Consider the following 26,764-nt stretch of genomic DNA (forward strand, 5'->3'; position numbering starts at 1 on the left):
GAGGCGGCGCTGTCAGTGTTATCAATGTCTATCCTGCATCATTCATCATTTCCAGCTCCCACTACCACATCCACGCCCATACCAGCAGACTGAGACGATTCCACAACTCAGAAGATACCTCAAGGTGAGTGTTTGGTGGAGCGCCATTGACGGACATTGGATTCTAAGCAACTCAAAATATCCAAATCTAGTGATCCGTATGGAAACGCATCGCTCACGTCCAGTATCAATGCATCTGATGAGATAATGATGCCTCTCTTGTTGACTGTATGTGGTTACTGTATTCCGCCAGATCTATGAGTATCGCGAGGAAGGATAGCTATAACAGACAGCAGTAATCCATCATCATCATTATCATCATCATCATCGCCTCATATCTCGGTACTTGAGAGAGAGAGAGAGAGAGAGAGAGAGAGAGAGAGAGAGAGAGAGAGAAGCATCCCAACCAAGTTTTCCTCTATTACAGCAAATTGGGAGGAGGGACCCAGATGCAGGAAGAGAAAGCCAGAAAAAACAGGAGAAAAATCATCAGCAGCATCTTAATCATCATCACCTAATTTCCCTCTGCTCCATGGGACGGACAAATGGAACCAGAAATAGGAAATCACAGATACTCTATACAAGAATCATCATCATCATCACCAACACTCAATTTTCCTCTATGTCAGTGGGATGGAAGAAATTTAGAGGTAGAGAAAATAAAATGAAGGCAGACGCCTTCAAAAACAAAGCGTTTAATGAAATGGACCACACATCCACACACTCATTACTCAAGCCGTCAAATTTGTGGCTGAATCATACATGGCATTGCTAACGTAATAGCCACATTAATCAAGACGAAAGTTCCTAGCGTAATTTCGATATTTGTTCATTATCTGTGGAAGAGAGAAGAGAGGGAATAAATACTACGGTTATATCACAGTCATAATACGCAGTCACAATTATTCTACTAGACAATTACAAAACACCATGACTAGCTTCTATCATCATCATCATCATCATAAAAGTGTACAGGTACCTGGTCTCACGGCTTCACACAAGTCGAGTACTCCTGGATGACGTAAGAATTTCGATCACAAACACAGCCTTACTAATACATATTTCCACATTCAATTTTCACCCAAGGACATACATGTGTAGGACTTTGCAGCGTCTCCCAAAAGTCTTCCGCAACTTTACCCGTGTGTGTGAAGCATTGGGTGGGGGCGGGTTACTTCTCTTGCGACAGGAAGTGGCGTCCCTCAGCCCTGTGCATCAATTGCCCATCAAGGCCCGTAAAACACAACTGGAAAGTGTATAACAGGTGCGTGATAGCCTATTCCTGCAACACACACACACACACACACACACACACACACACACACACACACACACACACACACACACACACATACACAAAGCCAAATGAACCTATAGTATACTCACGATCCACAGTCCATCAAACTCAATGTCCTTGTAAAGCAAGTGTATCTCGTCGCTCCACCACACATGGGTCGAGTTGCGGAAGAAGTCGGGAAAAGCAGTACGGTTGTCTGGCCACACCTGGGAAGACAGGCACTGGGGATTACGGGGAGTACGAATTATGCGGAAATGAGGATTTGGGGGAGTGGACATTATGAGTACATGGAGAAGGGAATTATGAGTGGGGTTATGGTTTGATTGAGTGGGAAAGTGAGGATGAAATGAATTTTGAATTGCGGGGAATTGAGATGAGGTGAAATATGAGGACTGGAGAGCAATAATGGGGTCTTACTGGTGAGTGGGGTACAGATGATGATAATTACTGAGGAGTGGGGAGCAGAGATGGCGTTATGAGGGAGTGGGGATTAGGTGAAATTAGGAGTGAGAAATAGGTGTGGTAGTGAGTGTAGAGATTGGAGTTAGGAAGGTGGCATAGATAGTGAGGACGGTTAGTTGCAGCTGTATGAGGAGTGTGTATTAGATGAATTTAAGTGGATGGGGATGAAGGAATGGTGACTCTGGTGGAGGGAGTGGAGATAGTGTGAAGGGTGGACTTACGAAAATGAAGGGGTGAGGATAATGGGGGATGGGGTATGAGTAGAGGCCCTGTAAGTAAAGTGATTGTGGAGATGAGAATTAAGGGTAAAAATGGGAGAGAAGATGAGATTCAATGATAAATGAGGAAGGATAAATGGGAGTTACAGGTGAATGGAAGGGGTAGGGGTCAGCGTTTAGGGGGAAGGTGATATCGGGTAAGGAGGAATGGGGAGATGAGGTTATGGGGCAGTAGGGGAGGAGAGAGGGAGGTTACGGAGGAGTAGAGGTGTGGAGATGGGGTTATGGGTGAGTGGGGGAAGGGAGAAAGGGCAATATGTGAATAGAGGTGGGGAGATGGGGGCTAATGGGAAATGGAGATTGTGTTAAGGATCAGTGGAGAGTATGAGATAGGAGACACAGAGAGTGGAGACGGGCTAAGGTTGTATGGGGAGTGGGGATGGGGGTTATGGGGAAACTGGAATGGAAGCTATGGGGAAGATGGTAGTTTTTAGAGAATGGGTGAGTGGGGATGATAGTTTTTTTTTTTTTTTAATAACAACGGAAGGAAGGAAAAAAATATTTGAAAATAATCCATTCACCAGATTACTGGTGTCCTCTGTTCATAAAATATCTGTAACAGTTGGACTTGAACAGCTGTGGGTTGAAATTTGGAGGGAAACAACTCTGGGGAAGCGAGTTCCAGAGAGATGCAGTTCGGGGAATGAAAGAACTCTGATAGGCAGAAGTTCTGCAATATGGCTGAGTGACATTCCAGTCATGAGCGCTACCTCGTACCAGATGCCCGTGTAGCACGAGGGAAGGCATGGAGAGGTGGCACCATGGACGCAACTTCGTCCGAGCATTTGCCAAAAAATATCTGTAAAATAATGCAAGGGAGGCAACATTCCTTCTTACTTGCAGGGAGGTAGTTTATTTGTAATGGCAGGGTTGTTAATAATTCTCACAGTTTTATTCTGAATTTTGTCTAATTGTTTTAATGCAACCTCTCCACATCCATTCCACAAGGGTGAGCAATATTTAAGCTGAAAGCGCACATGACTCTTATAAATTATAGCTAACTGCTCGTCAGCGAAGAAGTTACGGACTCTATACAATAATCCAAGTTTCTTTCAGGCGGTTTTAGCAAGTGATCTGACATGAGAGATCCAGCTGAGGGCATTGTTAAGTGAGACACCAAGAATTTCAATACTTTTGGAGATGGGAATATTAGTAGCACTGAAGGTAATGTACGAATCTGGCAAATATCTGTTTATTAGTAAATTGTATATATTTAGTTTTACTAGCATTAAAAGAGACAAGGTTGTTTTGTCCCCATTCACTGATCGTAGATAGGTCTTGATTTATGGAGATGGCTGTACTGAGTTGAGAGGTAGAGATATTAGACTCTGTAAATGGGTGTCTGAGTGTGAATGAACTATGTAGTGTTGAGTCATCTGCGTATGAGTGGATTGGATTGTGGGTGACAGATAAGAGATCATTAATATGAACCAGGCATAGGGTTGGCGCCTAAACTGATCCCTGCGGCACGCCGGCGTTAACTGAGTGGAAATTGGAATATACATCATCTACTTTTACTCTTATTTTCCTATCACTAAGATATGAGGAAATCAAAGGAACAATAGACGTTAGTCCATAGCAAGGGAGTGTGGACAGCAGAGAACGGTGCCATACTCTGTCGAAACCTTTAGAAATATCAAGAGCTACTGCATGAGTTTCTCCATGTAGGTCAATTGATTAATGGATGGTATGAGTTAGGAGATTGAGTATGTCAGTGGTGGATCTTTCGTGGCGAAAGCTATATTGTCTATCACTAATTAAGTTGTTGGATTCAAGATATTTAACAATGTGCTTATTAATTAAAGTTTCAAATACCTTACCAAGAGAAGATGTGACAGCTATTGGTCTGTAATCACAGGGGTCAGACGAACTTCCTTTCTTCGGAATTGGGTGGATATTGGCTTCCATGAATTTGGGAATAAAGAATTACGTATGCATAGTCTGAATAATTTAGCTAGTACAGAGGCAAGTTCAGGGGAACACTTTTTCAAAACAATTGGCTGAATTACATCTGGGCCTGGAGCTTTGTTGGTAGGTAAATTGTCTAGGATGGATTTTACGTAACGGGTATCTAGTTTGTATTTTAAGTGGGTCAGTTTCGGGAGAGTCAAGTTCCAGTACTGGGACATTCTGGCTGGTATCGTCTATGGTAGAGTTTCTGGCAAATGTACTGGCAAAAATATCAGCTTTCCCACGCGGGTCATTTGTAATATTGCCATCTGAACATTTTAGTGGGGGAATGGAAGATGACTTGTTAAAGTTATTATTGAAAGAATTAAGAGCTGACCAGAATTCTATTGTCATTAGGGTTGTTAAGTAGTTCTGATGCTTGCTTTTGAAGAAAGTTTGATTTAGCTAGATTTAATACAGCTTTTGCATGATTTCTAGCAATTTTAAATTGAGAGAGTGTTTCAGATGTTTTTTATTTTAAGTAAGTGTTATATGCTAATGACTTTTGGGCTGTTGCTCTGGCACAGTTGCCATCAAACCATTTTGGAGAGAGTGAACTGTTGACTTGGTATGAATAAATCCATACCAGCTAGTATTAAGTCGCAAATGTGGGACTGGGTAGAATTGGGATCACTAGAGAAGAAAGACTGCCATGGAATGTCAGCAAGATAATTTCTAAATCCATCCCAGTTTGCCCTATCAAAGTGCCATCGGGTCATCCTGACAGGTTCAGAACGGGGAGGTGTGGGAGGGTTAACTAATGAGGCTTTGATGAGATTGTGGTCAGAGGAGCCAAGTGGTGACAGTACCTCTATCCTGTATTGATCTGGATTATTTGTCAAGAATAAATCCAAGAGATGGGCATTATGGTCAGGATTATCAGGTATTCTGGTTGGTTGCTTTACCAGCCGGGTGAGATTAAACGATTCTGCAAACCGCTCGCACTCTAGACCAGCGTCGTCAATCTTGGCAGAATGCAATAACCATTCAACATCATGCATGTTAACATCACCTAAAATGGTAATTTCGGTGCTAAGGGCAAGGTTAAGGTTACTCAACTGTGTGGATATGGAATCAGGGAAGGGAGATAGGAAGCGGAAGACTGTGGTAATGAGGTAGTGTAAATGTGATATGAGAGTGATACTGAAAGAAAAAGTGTGTGTGTGTGTGTGTGTGTGTGTGTGTGTGTGTGTGTGTGTGTGTGTGTGTGTGTGTGTGTGTGTGTGTGTGTGTGTGTGTGTGTGTGTGTTTAGACTCTAGGAATGGGAGAAAATGAATAATGGGTCAGGTGTGTGGGAGTGAAGGAAGGATGCATGAATGACGAGGGTAAATGGGGCGTATAATTTGTCAGTAAATGAGGTGGAAAATGTGAAGATAAAATGAAGAATGCAAGAAGAGAAGGAAGGTGGGTGTGGATGGAGAGATGGAAGCGAATGAGGAACAGTGAATGGGTGGTGTATAAAATGGGGAGGCGTGGGCGAAACGAAGGCTTGGTGGGAGGATGTAGGAGGGAGAGTAATTGGAGAAGGGGGTTTGGGGAAAGCAGCAGCGTTGGGTAAAGAAGAACGTGTGGGTAGACGGATGACTGAAGGAAAAGGGAGATGGGGGTTGTAGGAAGGGAAAAGAATGGATAAATAGACAGAAAGGAAAGGTTGAGGAGGTTGAGAGAGAGAGAGAGAGAGAGAGAGAGAGAAAGCATGTTTATGGGGATAAGGAATTGATATATGGAGAAAAGAGTGAGCGATGTTCAGACGAAAGGAGACTGACGACGGGCGATTTAGGGAACGATTAATGTTTGGATGACGAAGACAGATGATGGACGTTATATGACTGAGGAAACTGATAGGAGCATCAACAAGTGGTGGAATGAGGAGGTCTTGGATAACTGAGGTAGAGGGTATGAAGTGGATAATGAAAGAAAAAGTATAGAGCTGGAATGAGGGGTCTTGGATAACTGAGGTAGAAGATGTGAAGTGGATAATGAAAGAAAATATATGGAACTGGAAAGTTAAGGTAAAGAATGACAGCTTGGACGGTTGAGGGACAGGACAACAGTTAGATAAATGAGGAACATGGATAGTGATTTGGGTAGTCAAGGGAAAGGATTGGAGTCTGAATGAGAAGAAAATAATACGTATTGTGTAGCAGCTACCCTATGGAGTCTGAGTTATGAGAACAAGCAAGAGATGGAGTGGGGGGATTAATGAAAAAAGGCTTAGATGGAAGTGGGTGAGCTGGATATTTTGGACATGGAAAGGCTTCATACATGGGTAAATACAGAAGAATCGCAGACAGTAATACAGCATCGGTATGAATGAGATGACGATGGAAGAAACAACTAAATTATATTGAGGGTAATACGCGATTTTGAAGTAATTAGGAAGATGATGGATGCATGAACCAAGAAGTCTGTAGAGCATGGTACAGAATTATTAGATGGGAAATGAATGGTGGAAGCATGAGAAATAAGAAATTATGTAGAGCATCTTTTATTGAGGGAGATGGGTGAATGATAAGAGAATAAGAGGTTTTGACTCCGGGAATGTTTTTGTTTAAATTTTCGGGACGTAGGTAGACCTGAAGACTGATGAGCGAGGGGGCGGGGATGCAGCAGGAGAGATTAGTTAAACTGAGTAGAAAATGTGTGTGTGTGTGTGTGTGTGTGTGTGTGTGTGTGTGTGTGTGTGTGTGTGTGTGTGTGTGTGTGTGTGTGTGTGTGTGTGTGTGTGTGTGTGTGTGTCAGTGGATGTGTATGGCGTGGTGTTGTAGTATGTGTGGTGTGGTAGTATGTGTGGTGTGGTAGTGTGTTTGCTGTGGCAGTGTGTGTGATAGGACTGTGTATAATGTGGCAGTCTGTGTGTGTGGTATGACAGCAGGTGAGGTGTAGCAGTAGGCATGGTGTGCTATAAGGTGTGGTGGAGCAGTGTGTGCGTGGTGTACCAGTGTGGTCTTCTTGTCCTTGTCACCACGGTCTCATCTGGACGTGACTGGATGGACTGCCGGAATCCAATTACATTAGCTAAGTGCTTCCAGGTATCATTTGATGGGGTATTTGCTGAAGGCTCTTCTGTGTTATCAGTGCGGAGCATGGGATGAATGAGTGTGTTGCGATGCTGAGATGAGGGTTTGCGTTACAATGAGGAGAGAGTGTAATCTCAGAGTTGAATTTTTGTCAGGGTTGAAATAAAGAATGTTGATGGCCACATAGTAGTCTGGCTATGTGAATTCATTTCTTTTTGAGATGGATAGGTTATGTGAGACGCTGTTTGGCTGATTTTTTTGGATGCTTGATGGTTGTGTAAGTGTTTATATAGTTGGGCTGGGTTGAGGAAGAGGATTTTTTTGGGGAGGGGCACTGTGTGCAATATAAAGACGTTATTCATTTTTTAACTCTTTAGCGATGGGTAAGGAGAGGTGTAGCATATACATATAATTAAGAATGGGGTGGATCCTGTGCAAAACCGATGATCTCTCAGCCTCTCACATTCATGGGCCCTTGATTGGAAATACTTTTGCTTCTTTGTAAAGGTAATCAGTTTTTGAGGTTTTTGTGGAGCAGCAGTGTGGGGTGAGAAACTGCCATAGCTCACCTAGGCTTTCACACTATGAACAAAGGAGAAAAAAAATACTTAATATAATACTTAATAAGATCACTATTCCCAACCCTGCATTTCCCAGTTAGTCACTGTAATATCACACATTCCAAGACAAAATCACGAAATCTCTTACCCCAGCTAACCACTCAGCTTTACACATTCCGGTACAGCAATCTAAATCCCCCCGCATACCCTAAAGTCCATACAACTCAGCCCAGTCCCACACATCCCACTAAACTACGTATACACGCACCACACATATATCGGTACCAACCAGAGCAGGCTATAGTCCTACACATCCTCACAAAACGAATCCCCCACCCTCAACCCTGTAAAACTCTCAACTCGCACATCTCATCCTAAAACAGGCCCCAGTCCCTCTCATTCTTCTCGAGAATAGACCCAAATCTTACACGCTTCATTCAACTCCCATTTGTCCTTCACATCCCACCCCAATGCCACAAACCTCAGCCAAACCTCACACAACCTAGTTCACACCTGCTACACACATCCCAAGGGAAAAAACACACCGCACACAAATCGCACCTCAAAACACTCATCACCTAAAACAGGCCCCAATTCCACCCAACCCACCCCGAAATAAAGTCTAGTCCCACTCATCCCACCCCACCACCCCAGCCCAACACAGCACGCACCCACCCCCATCCCATCCCCACCCCAGTGCAACTCACGTATCCCAGCATAATGTCACCAGCTCCATAATTTTCACTTGGCTCTTGTTCCTCTGGCCACTTAATGTACACGTCCTTCTCCAGGGCTCTGGCGTGCACCGGGTACTCTGTCTCACTCAGCTGCAAGAGATGTAGAGATTTAGAGATATAGAGTGTGTGTGTGTGTGTGTGTGTGTGTGTGTGTGTGTGTGTGTGTGTGTGTGTGTGTGTGTGTGTGTGTGTGTGTGTGTGTGTGTGTGTGTGTGTGTGTGAGAGAGAGAGAGAGAGAGAGAGAGAGAGAGAGAGAGAGAAAGAGAGAGAGAGATTGAACACAATAATGACGCCTTAAAGGTTGCTAATGACTGCCAAAAATCGGTGCCTGGCTTTCGCTTTATGATCTCGTGTCTACAGTAATGAATATGCTGTTCATATCATATAGGGAATTTGTGCAGGGTATTTATCTTCGCTATTAACAGGCATACCGCATTAAGAAAAATTATTAATAAGGAAAGATGTAACGATCAAGAAATCCACTAACCTCGGCATTGATGGCGGGGTCAAGAATAATTATGAACCTCAAGCCTGTTTTTTTGACCTCCCTGATGTAGTCTGGTAGGCCCGCCCAACTGACCTTGTCGTAGGTGAAGTCCATCCTGCGGTCCATGTGGTCAATATCTGCGTACTGCACATCCTGCAAAAATATGACCCAGTTTAATACCTTGCCTAGAAATGCAATAGACACCTGGATTTTAAATTAGACGGTTGCGTGTCGTTGTCTAAAGAAAGACTGATACTTCGGAGAAATTTGTCTGTCCACATGACCGTCGCCAGGCATCAGATTAGGCCTTCCTGAACTCTGGTGACTTATCTTTCATTTCAGTCTTGCCATGACGGTGCTATTCCCCTAGAGAGAGAGAGAGAGAGAGAGAGAGAGAGAGAGAGAGAGAGAGAGAGATTTCCAACTAAAGAAACATTCCTAAGTTAAATAAAATAACCTGGGCACAGCAACACGGAAATACAATGTGCATCATTTGATAGAAAAGGATTAACAAACCTAGCGTTTTTTACATGTCAGCATATATTACGTGCTGTCTAGGACATACTATAATTCAATGCATAGCGCACTTTAAAGGTGTGACAGGTCAGGGTGGTCTAACCTTTTATTTAGCTTCTCCAACCCCAGACCAAATGTATCCCAACCTACTGTACACACCCCATCTCTTTTTTTTTTTTTTTAACTTTAAAAAAAGTTGTCATAGCGTCCAGAAATTTCACAGTTTACTGAAAATTTGTAGAACTCAGTTACGCACTCTGGAAACACAAAAGTATGTACCGTATATATTTAAAAGCGTAAAAAAAAAAAAAATCTTCACTGGCTGAAGTTATTAAAACATGTGAGTCCTTTAGGTTTAGCAGAAAAAACATACACTACAGTGCGACTTCTGGTTTTGCATTTTGCTCATGAGCAATTTGAAACATGGAAGAGTGGTTAAAAGTGCAAAGCACATGTCATGTTGACAGTCGAGGTGGTTCCTATACTCAGATTTTATGTTCAGAAGAGTGGAGAAGCCGGTCTCACATACGTAAGTAGCGACAAAAGCAGGGTAGCAACAAGCCTCCGTTTAATCACGCTTGTCCTAATGCTGCCCACAAGAAGGCCTACAAAAGGTACTGGAGCAAATCCATCCATGAAAATCATCTCTCTTATGCTTCTGCACAGAACCCCACTAAGACTGTTCTTCGCTCTGCTATATAAAAATAATTTCATTCATACTAAATGCTCTAAACTCTCCAACTCATGCTTCCCGCTCCTTTCGGTACCTTGCCAAAAGCCTTTCTAACAACTTTACTTCATCATCTTTCCCTCCTCTTTTCCACTCTGATGGCTCTGAAGCTACTACATTTCTTGAACTGATACAGCAGATCTCCTCGCTCAGACTTTCTCTTCCCTTTCCGCCTTAAGCGATTTCTGTGGTGTTCCTCCATCACTTCCCTTCCTCTGACTTCCTCGTGGCTGACATTAAAATTTCTTCAATTAATGTATTTTTAGCCATCACTGGCCTCAGTATTAACAAGGCATATGGGCCTGACGAGGTCCCTCATGTTGTCCTCAAGAACTGTGTTACTGTGCATACTCCCTGCCAAGGTAAACTCTTTCACCATTGTCTGTCAACTTGTACCTTTCCTTCTTGCTGGAAGTTTGCTCTCATTCAGCCTGTCCCGAAGAAGGGTGACCATTCCCATTTAACTATCGCTCAATTGCATTAACATGCAGTGTTTCGATAGTTTTATATTCTATTGTTAACAAAAAGATAAAAATTAAGCATCTTCCCCATCACAACTTTCTTACTTATCGTCAGTACCGGTTTCGCCAGGGACACTCCACTGGGGATTTTCTCACCTACCTTTCAGGTTCCTTGTCATCCTCCTTTCGAGACTTTGGCGAAATCTTTGCCATTGCACTTGACATCTCAAAGGCTTAGGATCGAGTCTGGTATAAATCTTTAATTTCCAAACTGCCCTCTTACGGTTTTTATCCTTCCATCTGTGCCTTGATCTCTAACTTCCTTTCTGGTCGTTCTATAGCTGCTGTTGTAGACGGCCACCGATCTTCTAGAGCTATCAATAGTGTTGTTCTTCAGGGCTCTGTCCTATCATGTCCTATCACCAACTCTTCCTTTATTCATCAATGACCTTCTAATCTGTACATCTAACCCTATCCAGTCCTACGCTGATGACTCCAACCTTCACCTTTCCATTCGCTTCCTGAAGCATCCATCTCAGCAATTACTTCAACAAACTCAGACTTGGATCATATCTCTGATTGGGATAAACGTAATCTTGTTGTTTTTAATGCATCAAAAACTCAGTTCTTAACCTATCTACCCAACAAAATCTTCCACAGGAGTACCCACTAATGTTTAATAATATCCAGCTTAATCCTACATCATGCTTAAACTTGCTTGGGGTTTCATTCTCTCGGGACTTTTCTTGGAAAGATCACATTACATTCCTTGTAAAATCTGCTTCCAAGAGATTAGGTGCAATTAGCCAACTCCGTGCCTTCTTTACCCCTGCACATTTTTTCTTTTTTTTTTTGAAATACAAGAAAGAAGAAACGAAAGGCCAGGAGCCCGCAAACCGTTCCTTCCAAGAAAAAACAAAAACAATACGAAAGAGAGCCAAATTCAAGATCAGTTCATGTCGAGATGCCTGGACACACTGCATTTGAAAGACTGGAGATCATAGGAAGTAGGAAATACAGGCAGAGGGAGACAGTTCCAGAGTTGACCTGTTGCATAAATAAAGGACTGGGAGTAACGGTTAACTCTTGCATTAGAGAGTTGGACAGAAAAGGATGAGAGTTTGCTGCTAGACAGGTGCTACGTGCCCATCGTAGAAGTGGAGGAATGCATGCAGACAGTTCAGAGGAACAGTGATCATTGAAGTAGCGATAGAAAAGAGATAAAGATGCAACAGTGCAGTGAAGAGACGGAGGTTGAAGAGAGCCAGTAAGAGGAGGAAAGTTATGAGACGAAAAGCCTTCGACTCCATCGTACTGAGAAGAGCTGTATGTGGGGAGCCTCCCCACACATGAGAGTTGTACTTTAAACAGGGGCGAATAAAACTCCTGTATAAAGTCAACAACCGTGCAGAGGTAAAGAAGGTACGGAGTCGCCTTAACACACCTAATCTCTGGGAAGCAGATTTTGCAAGAGATGCAATATGATCTTTCCAAGATATGTCCCGTGTGAATGAAACCCCAAGCATGTTTACATAGGATGATGCAGGATTGAGCTGGATATTAGTAAACAATAATGGGTACTCCTGTGGAAGATTGTGTCGGTTGATGGGTGTAAAAACGGAGCTTCTGATGCAATAAAAACAACAAGATTATTTTTACCTCAGTCAGAGATACGAGCCAAGTCAGACATTAGGTGTGCCATAGCCTCATCCCTTGTTTGTTGAAGTAACTCCTGGGATGGATGCTGCAGGAACCGAATGGAAAGGTGAAGGGTGGAATCATCAGCGTACGAGTGGACAGGGTTAGATGTACAGCTTAGATGATCATTGATGAATAAAGAGAATAGAGTTGGTGATAGGACAAAGCCCTGAGGAACACCACTGTTGATAGATCTAGGAAAAGAACGATGGCCGTCTACAACAGCGGGTATAGAACGACCAGAAAGGAAGCTATAGATGAAGACACAAATAGAAGGATAGAAACCGTAAGAGGGCAGTTCGGAAATTAAAGATTTATGCCAGACTCGATCAAAAGTCTTTGAGATGTCAAGTGCAATGGCAAAGCTTTCGCCAAAGTCCCGAAATGAGGATGACCAGGAGTCTGAAAGGTATGTGACAAGATCGCCAGTGGAGCGTCCCTGACGGAACCCATACTGACGATCAAAAAGAAGGTTTTGATTGGAAAGATGCTTTAAAATTTTCCTATGAAGAATTGACTCGAAAACTTTTGAGAAACATGATGTTAAAGAAACTGAACGATAGTTAGAGAGTTCGGAATGGTCACCCTTCTCTGTGATTGGCTGAATGAGAGCAAACTTCCAGCAAGAAGGAAAGGTACAAGTTGACAGACAAAGACGTAAGAGTTTACCTAGGCAGGATGTAAGCACAGAAGGTACAGTTCTTAAGGACAAAAGGAGGGACTCCATCAGGCCCATATGCATTCTTAGTATTGAGGCCAGTGATGGCAGAAAATACATCAGCTAAAGAAATTTTAATGTCAGCCATGATGAAGTCTGAGGGGGTTAATGATGGAGGAACAGCACCAGAATCATCTAAGGTGGAAATGAAGGAGAAGGTCTGAGCAAGGACACATGCTTTATCAGTAGAAGAAATAGCTACATAGCCATCAGAACAGAAAAGATAAGGGAAGGATGATGAGGTGAAGTTGTTAGAAAGGATTTTGGCAAGGTGCCAGAAGAAGCAGGAAGAATTCCAGTTGGAGAGTTGAGAGCATTTAGTACGGATGACATTATTTTTAGGAGAGCGAAGAACAGACTTAGCACTATTCCAGGCAGAAACATAAAGAAGATGTGATTCGTGGGTGGGTTGGCTCCAGTACCTTTTATAGGCCCTCTCCTTGTTGTGGACAGCATTAGAACAAGTGTGATTAAACCAAGGCTTTCTTGCATTAGTCAAAGTATATGAGAAGGGAATGTATGCTTCCATACCCTAGAGAATAACCTCTGTAATACGCAAGGGACACTCAGATGGCTCCTGGCCATGGAAGCAATAATCATTCCACGGAAAATCAAAGAAGTACTGCCTGAGGGCCTCCCAATCTGCGGCTCCAAAATGCCACAGACGACGATTCTTTGGAGGGTCCACAGGGCGTACCGGAGCGATAGGACAGGTTAAGGTAATAAGGTTGTGATCGGAGGAGCCCAACGGAGAGGAAAGGTTAACAGTGTAAGCAGAAGGATTAGTTGTAAGGAAGAGGTCAAGTATGTTGGAGCCCTCTCCAAGGTGGTCAGGGATACGGGTAGGGTGCTGTACAAGCTGCTCTAGGTCATTAAGGATAGGAAAGATGTAGGCTTGTTCACCAGGTGGATCAGTGAAAGGAGAGGAGAGCCAAAGGTGGTGGTGAACACTGAAATCTCCTGGAATGGAGATTTCAGAGAAAGGAGAAATGGATAGAATGTGTTCCATCATAGAAGTAAGATAGTCGAAGTTGTTGACTTTATGCACGGGTTTCATTTACCCCTGCGTAGAATACAACTCTCATGTGTGGGGACGCTCCCCAGAAATAGCTCTTCTCAACAAGGTGGAGTGAAAGATTTTTCGTCTCATTAGCTCTCCTCCTCTTACTGGCTCCCTCCAACTTCTGTCTTTTCGTTTCACTGTTGCATCTTTGTCTCTTTTCTTTCGCTACTTCAATGTCACCTCTCCTCTGAACTGCCTGCTTGAATCACTTCACCACTATTGCGGGCACGTAGCACCCGTCTAGCAACCAACTCTCATCCCTTTTCTGTCCAGCTCTTTAATACAGAGTTAACTGTTACTCCCAGTCCTTCATATAAGCAACAGGTCAGCTCTGGAACTGTCTCTTTCTGTTTGTAATTCCTACTGCCTATGATCTCCAGTCTTTCAAACAATGTGTCCAGGCATCGAAATGAACGAATCTTGAATTTGGCTCTCTGTTATCCTGTTTTTGTTTTTTCTTGAAGGGAACAATCTTGCGGGCTCCTGGCCTTTGGTTCCTTCTTCCTTGCATAAGAAAAACTGCTTGATGTGACAGCTCTATATCATAATCGAATTATATTACATATTCTATATTATAGATTATCGAATATCGGATTCAACCAAGGTATAAAATATTGCTGCATCCTAGGAGCCGTCTACGCACCTCCTGTTGAGACTCCATGCACCAAGAGATGCATCCACCACTTGTTGGACAACCATGAGGTAGGTGGATGCACCGTCATCCACTCACTCCATGTGATGTTACGTAGTGACAAACTAAACGGATTCCTCTACTGTAAGAAACTATTTACTACGCTACGTGGCAACCACATAACCAACAAAGTAGCGCCGGGTGATCTAGTAAGCAAAGATGTTCCAACAGGATGTGACGCGTAAGGGTTTAAATCCAACGACTGATTGGGAGTTTGTTGCATACGTAATGCCACTGATGGACGAGCAACTCCGCACTATCGCTATAAACGTATGGACTGAATAACTTAGCTCTTGGCCTCTGAACTCCCGAAAGGCCAACAAAGAGTTTAATGATGGATGGAATACTGGAGATATTTGTTGTAAATTAATCCACATACTAAAGATTTACAAGGTACATACAGTTTTTACAGCTGTTAGTGATCATAGCGTTCTTAAATGGCTTGCAACGTTGATAGCTGGGTTAAAGTGGCAGAACATGACCTCTTAGACTGCAGTATTTGATTTTGTATGTACTCATATGTACTGTAGCAGTAAGCCTGCACACATCTGACATGGACAGACAGATCTAATATACGTAATAAAGCCATGTTTTACAAGTCTGAAAGGCAGTTTGATTCTTAAGACCAAGGAATATCACATTCTTCGCTGGAGAAATGATCCACCCCCACCCGGTGCTTTACGTACGGGTACATGTGTGAGAAGGCTTTGGAAGTGAATAGTGAGGCTTGTAAGAAATTTGAATAAAAAATGAGTTTTTCTTGGGTAATTTTTTAAAGCATATATTAGGAAGAATATGTAATGTGCAATGGATGCACAATATACTGTATATTTGAGCATATGAGCAAACACTTATTCTACAAAAGGTGAATTAACAAAATTTTTAGGCGGATATTTACAGTTTAGAGCTTTAATTGAACAGAAAGCAAATATATTTATTACATCACATTCAAATTCCATTATTAAGTTCATTCCATTAACCAGTTGCCAGACATAAAACGTTCACTCATTACCATTATAAAACTCATGCTAACTATTTTTCCACTAATATAGAAAAGAAAAACAAGTACGAAAACTCTGAACGTCATAATAATAATAATATTAACCTTGTTACCACTATCATAAACGAGATGGATGGGAGCCAGAAACAGGAAGATGGAAAATACATTATTATACCATCATCACCACCATCATCATCATGCTATGTTTACTGACATGCTTATAAACAGACAGGACCGAAAAACAGGAAAAGGGGAAAACACAAAATTAATCGGAAAACCACTAAGAATGCAAAACCCGCCCTTACCTGGACTTATGGCCAAATATTTGACCTTGCTCTATGACCTCCATCTTCGGCCAGTGGCTCTCATACTCAAATTACTTCATTAAATGATCACATACCCCTCCATCAGCTTTAGTACAGATAGGTTGACCTTGCCCAGTGACCTTGGTTTTGACTTCTCCGTGTGACCTTGGTCTTTAACTTCTCCCCGTGACCTTTACTTCTGACTGATCGTTCCGAAAATCGAATCCCTTTAGCTTTGCCTTACCCTTAAACCTTCCAAAAAATTTGGTTAAAATCGGATAAAGACTGTTTAAGTCGACATTGCGTGACCTTTGCCTCAGTGTTAGGGAAAGCAGTAGGTCGAACCATTAGCTGATCTTCAACCATTCCATTAAGTTTGGTCCAGATCAGATAAAAACTGTCTTAGTCAATTTTATTCACACACAAACAGACGGGTCAAGTTTGGCCTTGCCATGTGACACTGACCTTTGACTGACTTTTCTTAAAATACATCTGTTCGTTCTTGCCTTACCCTCATCACCTTCATTAAGTTTGATGTAAATCGAATACGAACCATTCAAGGTGAAATTGCTAGGTCAAACACTGATCTACCTCTGTGACCTTAGCCTCTGATATGTTGTTGTATATATATATATATATATATATATATATATATATATATATATATATATATATATATATATATATATATATGTGTGTGTGTGTGTGTGTGTGTGTGTGTGTGTGTGTGTGTGTGTGTGTGTGTGTGTGTGTGTGTGTGTGTGTGTGTGTGTGTGTGTGTGTCAACCCTTTGGCTTTGCGAGCCCGGGTCAAACTATTAACACTTGTAACATCAAGCTGTCTCCGTCCCCATTGTTATCTACTGATGGACAGGATGGTAAAACAGAAAAACGGGGGAGGGGGTCCAAAATCAGAGCACCATCACCATTACGATCATGCTTTGTTCTTACTTTTGCAAATTAAGTGTACAGGATCCAGAAAAAGGAGAGGGGGGAAAAGCAAAGTTTAACCATCAACATCTTCATTATCATCAAGCTAACCCTGTTCCCGGTATTATTAATAGGGTGGGAGGGACCCAAAACCAGAAAACGTCTTTATCATCATCATCAGCAGCAGCAGCAGCAACAGCAGCAGCATCGTCATCATCATCATCATCATCATAGTACCTCAGTTTTCAACAATTATAAATGGATCAGGTAGGATAAAAAACACAAAAATAGAACAGCTGTGGTTAACTCCTTCAGCCTTGGGATGTTGGCTTTAATTTATTCTTGCTATCTCTTAGACGCTTTCTTTCGCCTTGGGATTAGATTTTTCAGACTGGAGGGGTTAAATTTAGCCTTCTTTAACTCCTTCAAGAGAGATCAACCTCAAAGCTAAATAAAAATCGCTTGGCAGCAGCAAGAATATGAAAATTACAACCTCAGGTTCAAGAGAGTAACAGGCTAAAGATTATATGGGAAAAATTGCCATACAGAGAAAAAACTGACATATGGCAAAAACACATACTGCGAAAACTGACGTATGGCAAGAACTGCTGTAAACTAAAAGGCAATAAGACGAAAGCTGACATTAACAAAAACGGTAAATATACTGTTTAATTCAAGCAGCAGAAAAATCTTACCAGTTCACTTCTTATCCTTACAGTTTCCTTCCATATTTTCCTGATTAATTATTTTTATGGCGGTTAACAATTGCTTCGTGAAAATTTTCTTTTCCTGTTTTTATCTGTTTTGCTTTCTCGGTGCGTGTTGTTTCTTGGGCGTAATGGCCAACACTTACTATGAGTTACTCACCTGCAAAGAAATTCATTTGATTTTCCATTTCCGTGTGTTTGGTTAAATCAGCTGTTGGTTAGGTCAGACTGGATTAGTTTACGCATAAATAAGATCAATTTAGATTTGTTTAGGTTAGGTTTGTTTAGGTTCGATTTGGCTTGGTTTGGTTAGCTTTGGTGCGGTTGAGTTTGGTTAGCTTTTTTTTTTTTTTTTTTTACTAGATTACGTTATATCGTTATGTTAGGTTTGATAGCTTAAGTTACGTAAGTGTAGATTATGAATATGTAAAGTAAGGCTAGGAATAATAATCATCCCAAGATCTGAGTAGGATTTAGAATGTCTGTCATTAAGCCTGAGGAATAAACAAGAGTGAAACGAAATGAACATTGATAAAAACAACAGCGAAAGCTAAATCAGTGGTTAATAATCATTTACCACCATAACAATTCTTAGAAAATATAGAGAAACCAGCGGGAAGAGGAACTGCATCGGTAAGGTATTTCTGCTGCTGAAACTAAACCACATGTTTCCTGCCAAAAGATTTAAACACGGCAAACACTGACCTGTGGAAAGAACTGACAAAAGCCTTGTGAGAAAAACTAACATAATGCAAAGACTGATATTAGAGAGAGAGAGAGAGAGAGAGAGAGAGAGAGAGAGACTTAGATACATACATAGATAGTCAGGACTAACCTGAGGGAGTCCATTACGACGGGTACGTGAGACGGCCGCCTTCAGGTTGTCTAAGGTGTTGTAGCCGTACCTGCCGGCAAATTGCACGTGAATAGAGCGTGTGTGATGGGCATGTATGGAGATGGGTGAGGGGTTGGATGTGTAGGCAGGTGTGTAGGTTAAGAGGCAAGAGTGTAACGTACAGGTATAAGACAAGTGTACAGAACTGGGGGCAGGTGATTAGAGCAGATGTGTAAAAAAGATGCGTACAGTAATGCAGAGGTTAGGCGCGTAGTGTCGTAGGCAGGTGTGTAAGGTAAAAGGTAGGTGTGTAGTGTAGGAATTAGGTACATAAGGTAGTGCATGCAGAAGTTACGTGTGTAGGGTAGAAGGTAAGTGTGTAGGGTAGGAGGCAGGTATTTAGGATAGGAGGCAGGTATGTAGGGTAAGAGGCAGGTATGCTGGGTAAGTGTGTAGGATAGATGGAGAGGTATATATGGTAGAACGTACGTGTGTAAAGCTGGAGATAGGTATGTAGGGTAGGTGGAAGACCAGTCCGCACATCTTCCATATCCATTCTGTCACTATTTATCAACCGTATTTCAGCATTTCGCCATACACTCCACCAATTCCTGGACTTCCCCATTTAGGCTTTCTTCATTGCCTCAACAGCTTCAGTCCTTCTGACCTCTTCCTCCCTTCTCGCTAATCTTCTACCAACCAGTCTCAAACCATTTAAGCTTACGCTACTTCCGTTCTCTATATCAACAATTCCTGAAAATGTTCTTTCGATGCACGCATTGTCTCGCCTACCTTCACCAACATTCTGCCATCTATAACTTTCACCCCTGCATTACTTCCTTAATTACCCTGTTTTGCTTTTGTGACCTTCTTCCAAAACAGATTTTTTTTTTTTTCGTTCTCTCCATTTTGCACTCGGTTACCGCTAAACTCCTCATCGACTTTTTTCGCACTATCTTCCACAGCTCGTTTAACCTCTTTATTTCAACATGCTCTTCCTTTCACCCCATTACGTTTTCTGTTCACTCCACACAGTCTCACGTGCTGCAGATTTCTTCTGTGAATACCTCTCACATGCCTTCCCCCTCCTCATTCTACTCCAGTTCAGTCTTCTCAGTAACTCCTCCATTTCTTTCTTTATCCGTCTGTTTCTTTTTCTCCTGACGACTTTCTATTCTCATTGCAGGGAATGCATCCTCCTGTCATTCCCTGCCTCTGTTTACCCATCAATTTTACACCTCTGTCGAACATAATACCACGCAATGATCAGTTAGTCTGTTCCCCCCGACTGCTATACACTCCACACACACACACACACACACATACACACACACACACACACACACACACACACACACATACACACACACACACACACACACACACACACACATACACACACACACACACACACACACACACACACACACACACACACACACATATATATATATATATATATATATATATATAAATATATATATATATATATATATAAAAGTCCTGGGATAAAACTTGTACTCTTTTTGGGAATAGTCCATCTTTCTTATCACTTCACCACCTCTCGATATTGTTAACTTCGTCAGTACGATGAGATATTTTTGTCACACCCAGATAGGAGGACAAACCCAGTGTGTGCGCCTAACTGCGACACTCACTGACTGAGTCCGTGAATCTTCCTGAAGGATGGGATCCAGGCTTCATGAGGAAGGGTGCCGAGGGTGGGGGGTAATGGAGGTGCGGCTTGGGTGCGTTCAGGACGTGATTGGGATGTGTCTGAGATAAGTCTGGTGCATCTAGCTAATCTTGTGCCTACATCGTAACAGAATAGCCATATATATGACACAAGGTCTCTCTTTCTCACCTGCACAACTGGAATCCAAGGGCCCAGTAAGGAGGCAACATGGGAAAGCCCACTGCCCCAAGATAACCTTTGATGGCCGAGGAGGGGGTGTCACCCAGGAAGAAATACAGGTCCATGATTCCACCGATGGCTCGCATGGTCAGGCCAGGAGAGGGGTCGGTCTCGGCCTCTGTGGTGAGGGAGATAGAGGAGAATAAAGGGGCATGACCAGCGAAAAGGAGAGGAGAGAGTGAGAAGGATTGGGGGAGTTGGATAGAACCAGGAGAGGAATGAGACGGAATGAATGAGAGGGAGGATGTGAGAGACTGTGGAATGGGAGTGAGACAAAAGAGAATGAGGGAGGAGTGTGAGAGAGAAAGAGCGACCCCAGACAGAAGGGGTGTCTAGTACCCAAACTCCAGGTCCCTGGCCAAAGAAGGCACGAAGGGCAGGCCCCGAGCTCATCAGTATGTAGGAAATATTTCTCAGTATTATATAAACTAGATCAAATCACTGTTATTATCCTTTCCATCACAGAGACTAGACTTCGTCGTAGGGAATGATAGCCTTTTCTAGGGGGGGGGGGGGGAGTGGTACTGCTCGGCAAGACTGAAGGTCGAGGGTCATAACGTTTCATAGTGCCAGGACACCAATGTGTTTCTTCCTGACCCTGACTGAGACTAAGGTCTAGAATTCCACTAATGGGTCTCAGGATTAAGGCAGGAAGGAGATTGGTCTCTGCCTCTGGGTGGGAAGGAGAAGGGCGGAGGGAACGGGAGGGAGATGGAATAAGTGAGTGGAAGTGAGAGGGATGGGAGTGAAAAAGGTGGGCACAGACATAGGGAGAGAGAAGTGTGAGGTAGTGAGAGAGACTGTGGGAAGGGGTAGGTTAGAGATACTAAGGGAGTGAAACATCGAGGGAACAGATGAACGGAATTAAAGGAAAAAATATTAAAAAGAACTGTGGGAGTTAAAGGGAGAGATGAAGTGAGATAAAAATCATCAGGGAAGGAAGTGAGAGAGACTGTTGGAGCCGGGAGTGAAAGTAAGGTAAAATGAGATCGAAAGAGAGAGTGAGAGGGAGAGAGACTGTGGTAGGGGGGGGGTGATAGAGGAAATGAAATGGGGAGCGAATGAAATGGGGAAAAAGAGTTAGAGGGAGTGAGAGATTGACAAATGGAGTGGGAAAGAGAGACTAAACGAAGGGGAAGTGAGCAATAAGAGAATGAGGGAGGGAGAAGGTGGGAAGGAGTAATGAGAAGGAAGGCAATGAGGATGTGATGGTAATAATGTGAGTGAGAGGGAGTGATAGAGGGAAGCAAAAATGGTTGAGAGGATGGCGAGGGGAGTCAGAGGGATTTAAGGAGTGAGTGAAGGAGTATCAGATCACTGACAGGAGGTGAGGGTTAGTGAGAAAGAGGGATAGAGGAAGTAATGTGAAAGAGAATGTGTGAGGGAAGCAGGATTGGGAAATAAAGGAGGAGGCATTCGTGGAGTCAGGGAATGGGAAGCCAATTTACTGTAATACTTTGGAATTTTCTTACGTCTGTGCAGTAGATTGCTTTTTATTATTTTTGTCTTCATTCAGCTACCGCATACCGCACAACTAAACTAAAATTAATATTACAGTGAAAATATGCTAAAAAGGGCCTAACAATTTCTGATTATAGTTAAATGCGACAAAGTTTACCCTGCACCTGGTCAAGATACCTGATAAACACGGACCTCGAGGCACTGAGAGAAGGAAAAGCCAGAGAATTAGGAAAGAGAGAGAGAGAGAGAGAGAGAGAGAGAGAGAGAGAGAGAGAGAGAGAGAGAGAGAGACAGACAGACAGACAGACAGACAGACAGACAGACAGAGAAAGGGGTGGAGGGGTTCAGAAGGGCAGTTCTTGTTTGGCCGCTTTGATACTCCCCCTACTTTTGTGTTTAATTTTCCCTCTCTCTTGTCCAAGCCTCATCCGGAGTAAAAATTATAGGCAATTGGAGTTAGGATGTTATGTATGACAGATTCGTCATCTTAAACTGGTCAATATTTCCATATCTTTTACATATGGGATTAGCTAAGCTGTACTTTTGTTTTATTGCAAAGACCTTGACCCTAAACAGTGACATCTCTTACTTATAGGCAGAGGCCAAGCACGATTCTATTCGAGCCTAGTCGAGGTAACTCATGCGAGCTGGAGTTTCCATATCAAAACACGTGTTAAAATTATAACACTGGATGGAGCAATAGACTTTAATGCCCGAGATTACTCGAATTTTGGCTGTTTGAACGAACTGGAACCAGTTTTAGCCATGTTAGCAACATATTACTGCTGAGAAATGTTTGAGGTGATGAAAGAAAAGGGATTAGGTTCTTCAAGCTGAAGAAGTACTCTGAAAGCAGTTAATAATCCCAGTCCCACGTTTCTTGTTATTCACGGCGGACGTCTTTTGCCTCTTGATTCTGGCTTTTTCCAACTTTTTAGTTTTCTTGATTTCCTACTGCGTCTGGATGCCGCTGGACACTACAGCAGTTGTAGGATATTGGGTTCTAACAGTGGTTCCTAATGCTTTAGGAATCGCGTACCCTTTTATACCAACCGTATATAGTTAAGTTGCCTTTTTTTTTTTTTTTTTTTTCAAAAGAAGGAACTAAAGGCCACGAGTCCGCGATAACTGTTACTTCCAAAAGAAAAACAAAGTACAAGAGAGAGTTTCAAATTCAAGATCCGTTCATTTCGAGGAATACCTTGGACACACTGCGTTTGAAAAGACTGGAGATCATAGGAAGCCGGATATTCAGACAGAGACAAACAGTTCCAGAGTTGACCTGTTGCATAAAATGAAGGACTGGGAGCAACGATTAACTCTTGCATTAGAGAGTTGGACAGAAAAGGGATGAGAGTTTGCTGCTAAACGGATTGCTATGTGCCTGTCCAAGAGGTGGGGGGAATGCATGCGGACAGTTCAGAGGAGCGAGCGACCATTGAAGTAACCATAGAAAAGAGGTAAAGATGCAACAGTGCGGCGAAGAGACAGAGGTTGTTGGGAGTCAGTAAGAGGAGGAGAGTTAATGAGAGAAAAGCCTTTGATTCTACCCTATTGAGAAGAGCTGTATGTGGGGAACCTCCCCACACATGAGAGTTATACTCTCACAGGGGCGGATAAAACTCCCTGTATAGAGGTCAACAATTGTGCAGGAGTGAAGAAGGAACGGAATCGACTTAAGCACACCTAATCTCCTGGAAGCAGATTTTACAAGAGATGTAATATGATCTTTCCAAGATAAGTCCCTGAGTAAATGAAACCCCAAGCAAGTTCAAGGATGATGCAGGATTAAGCTGAATATTATTAATCATTAGTGGGTACACCTGTGGAGAAGATTTGTTGGGTTCATAGATGTAAAAATATGAGTCTTCGATGCATTAAAAACAACAAGATTATTTTACCAAAGTCAGAGATACGAGCCAAGTCAGACATTAGGTGTGCCGCATAGCCTCATCCCTTGTTTGTTAGAAGTAACTCCTAGAGATGGATGCTGCAGGAACCGAATGGAAAGGTGGCAAGGGTGGAATCATCAACGCATGAGTGGATAGGGTTAGATGTACAGCTTAGATGATCACTGATGAATAAAGGCAAGAGATTTGATGATAGGACAGAGCCCTGAGGAACACCACTGTTGATAGATCTAGGAGAAGAACGATGGCCGTCTACACATAGCGGCTATAGGAAGTTTGACCAGAAAGGAAACTTATAGATGAAGGCACAGATAGAAGGATAGAAACCGCAAGACAGCAGCTTGGAAATTAAAGATTTATACCAGACTTGATCAGAAAGCCTTTGAGATGTCAAGTGCAATGGCAAAGCTTTCGCCAAAGTCCCGAAAGGAGGATGACCATAGAGTCTGGAAAGATAGGTGAGAAAGAGATCGCCAGTGGAGCGTCCCTGACGGAACCCATACTGACGATCAGAAAGAAGGTTGTGATAGGAATGAGGCTTTAACATTTTTCTACTTAAGAATTGACTTGAAAACTTTTAGAGATACAGGATACATAATTGGACAATAGTTAGAGGGTTGTATAGTCACCCTTCTTTGAGGACTGGCTGAATGAGAAAGCAAACTTTCCAGCAAGGAAGGAAAGGTACAAGTTGATAGACTAAGACGAAAGAGTTTGCCTAGGCAAGGTGTATGCACAGAAGCACAGTTCTTGGAGAACAACAGGAGGGGACTCCATGGAGGACCATTTGCCTTGTTAGTATTGAGGCCTGTGATGGCAGAAAATACATCAGCTGAAAGAAGAATTTTAATGTCAGCCATGAGGAAGTCAGGAGGGGGGAAGTAAATGGAGGAACAGGCACCGGAATCGTCTAAAGATTGGAATTGGAGGAGAATGTCTGGAGTGAAGAAATCTACTGCTTTATCGGTTAGAAGAAATAGCTACAGAGCCATCAGAGTAGAAAAGAGGAGGGAAGGATGATGAGGTAAAGTTGTTAAGAAAGGTTTTTTGGCAAGGTGCCGAAGAAGTGTGGAAGAATTGGAGTTGGAGAGTTGAGAGTATTATTAAGTACTGATGAAATTATTTTTAACAGAAGCGAAGAACAGACTTAGCATGATTCCGGGCAGAAACGTATAAAAGATGTGATTAAGGGGGTGGGTTGGCTCCAGTACCTTTTATAGGCCCTCTCCTTGTTGCCGGACAGCATTATTCGGACATGTGTGAGCTAAACCAAGGCTTTCTTGCATTAGTCAAAGGATATAGAGAAATGAATGTAAAGCGTGCTTCCATGCCCGAGAGAATAACATCTGTCATGCGCAAGGCACACTCAGATGGCTCCCAGCCATGGGAAGCAATAATCATTCCATGGAAAAACCAAAAGAAGTACTTGCCTGAGGGCCTCCCCTATCCGCAGCTTCAAGAAAGTGCCACAGATGACGTTTCATTAGAGGGTCTTTGGAGGGTCCACAGGGCTCGTACCGGTGCGATAGGACAGGATAAGGTGATAAGAGTTGTTGATCGGAGGAGCCCAACGGAGAGAAAAGATTAACAGTATGTAAGCAGAAGGATTAGTTGTAAGGAAGAGGTAAAAAGTATGTTGGAGCTCTCTCCAAGGCGGTCAGGGATACAGGGCAGGGTGCTGTACAAGCTGCTCTCTACAGTAGGTCATTAAGGACAGAAAGGTGTGTAGGCTTGTTCATCAGGTGGATCAGTGAAATTAGAGGAGAGCCAAAGGTGGTGGGTGAACATTGAAATCTCCTAGAATGGGATATTTCAGGAGAAAGGAGAAATGGATAAGAATGTGTTCCATCGTAGAAATAAGATAGTCGAAGAATTTTGATAGTCAGTAGAATTAGGGAATAAGTAAACAGTGTCGATATATTTAGTCAGAGAATGATCGGCAAAGCCGAAGCCTGAATGTAGAGAATTCAGAAGAATTGAGTTCTAAAACTTACACAAAGCCCAAATCCGTAATATAAACTCATCGTAAATCCTTTGCAAAACCGCTGTTTTTCAGTCTAGGTTAACAGTAACAACAATGGTCTATATAAGAACCGTTAATAAACCCTATAAATAAAAATGTGGTGGATTGACGTTTCTCAATTATCATTTCCATCAGAGAGACTTTCAAGCCTCGTTTTACTGTAGCTGTGAGAAGAACGGGTCACTGGTGTATCTGACAGACCAATTAAATGGTTCTCACTGGTCATTCAAGCCTCATTACGTAACTGAAGGCGTGGATGTGACGTTACAGCCATGATATCTTGTAAGGTTACCCAATCAGATCTTTTCGAAAAGCGTATGAGGTTTATAAGGAATATGCAAAGTTTTACCCTTCGCGAGTTCAGGTCCTTTTATGTACAAAACCCATTGCAAATCTTATATATTATGAGTGTTTGCGTACCAAAGTTAGGTTTTCAGTGTACCCTCGATGAATACATATCACCCTAAAGTTCGGATTAGCAAGACTAAGATTGGTGGAGTAAGACTGATAGAAAAAAGTGATTGTGAAAGAAAGGGCAGGAATGGTGGAGCAGGACAGGACCAAATGAGAGAGTATGACTGATGAAGCAAGACGGGTTGAAAGCTGCAATGGCGTAAGAAAAAGTAAAAACCCGTGAAGCAAGGCTGGATAATGGAGACTACTGGAGTAAAACAGAAAAGCGAAGACAGATGAAGTATTGCTTGACATAATAAGCGAGTAACTGAAGTACTTGGTCTCACCCATGGCGTTGCTGTTGAGCCCAGAGTACAGCAGAGAGTAGCCTCCCTCCTCCATCACCTGATACAATGGGGTGCACGCCGTATAGGTTCTGGCCAGGCTGGGGAGCAGACAGAAATAACGGATAGATGGGGGATACTTGGAAGGGACAGAAGAAGTTAGACAGGTAGTAGCAGGAGGCGGAGGGATATATTAGGAGACAGATTATTAATTTAGAGACAGGGCCGGGGAAG

General features: G+C 42.6%; 1 pseudogene; it reads right to left on the reverse strand.

The window, feature by feature from the left end:
- LOC145401977 (maltase-glucoamylase-like) overlaps nucleotides 1-26,764 on the reverse strand; it is a 189,263-nt pseudogene that overhangs the window by 162,348 nt on the left and 151 nt on the right.

Source organism: Coenobita brevimanus, chromosome 57 (assembly GCF_032717465.1).
Source record: "Coenobita brevimanus isolate Jiangsu-jjx chromosome 57, ASM3271746v2, whole genome shotgun sequence".
Classification (NCBI taxonomy): domain Eukaryota; kingdom Metazoa; phylum Arthropoda; class Malacostraca; order Decapoda; family Coenobitidae; genus Coenobita; species Coenobita brevimanus.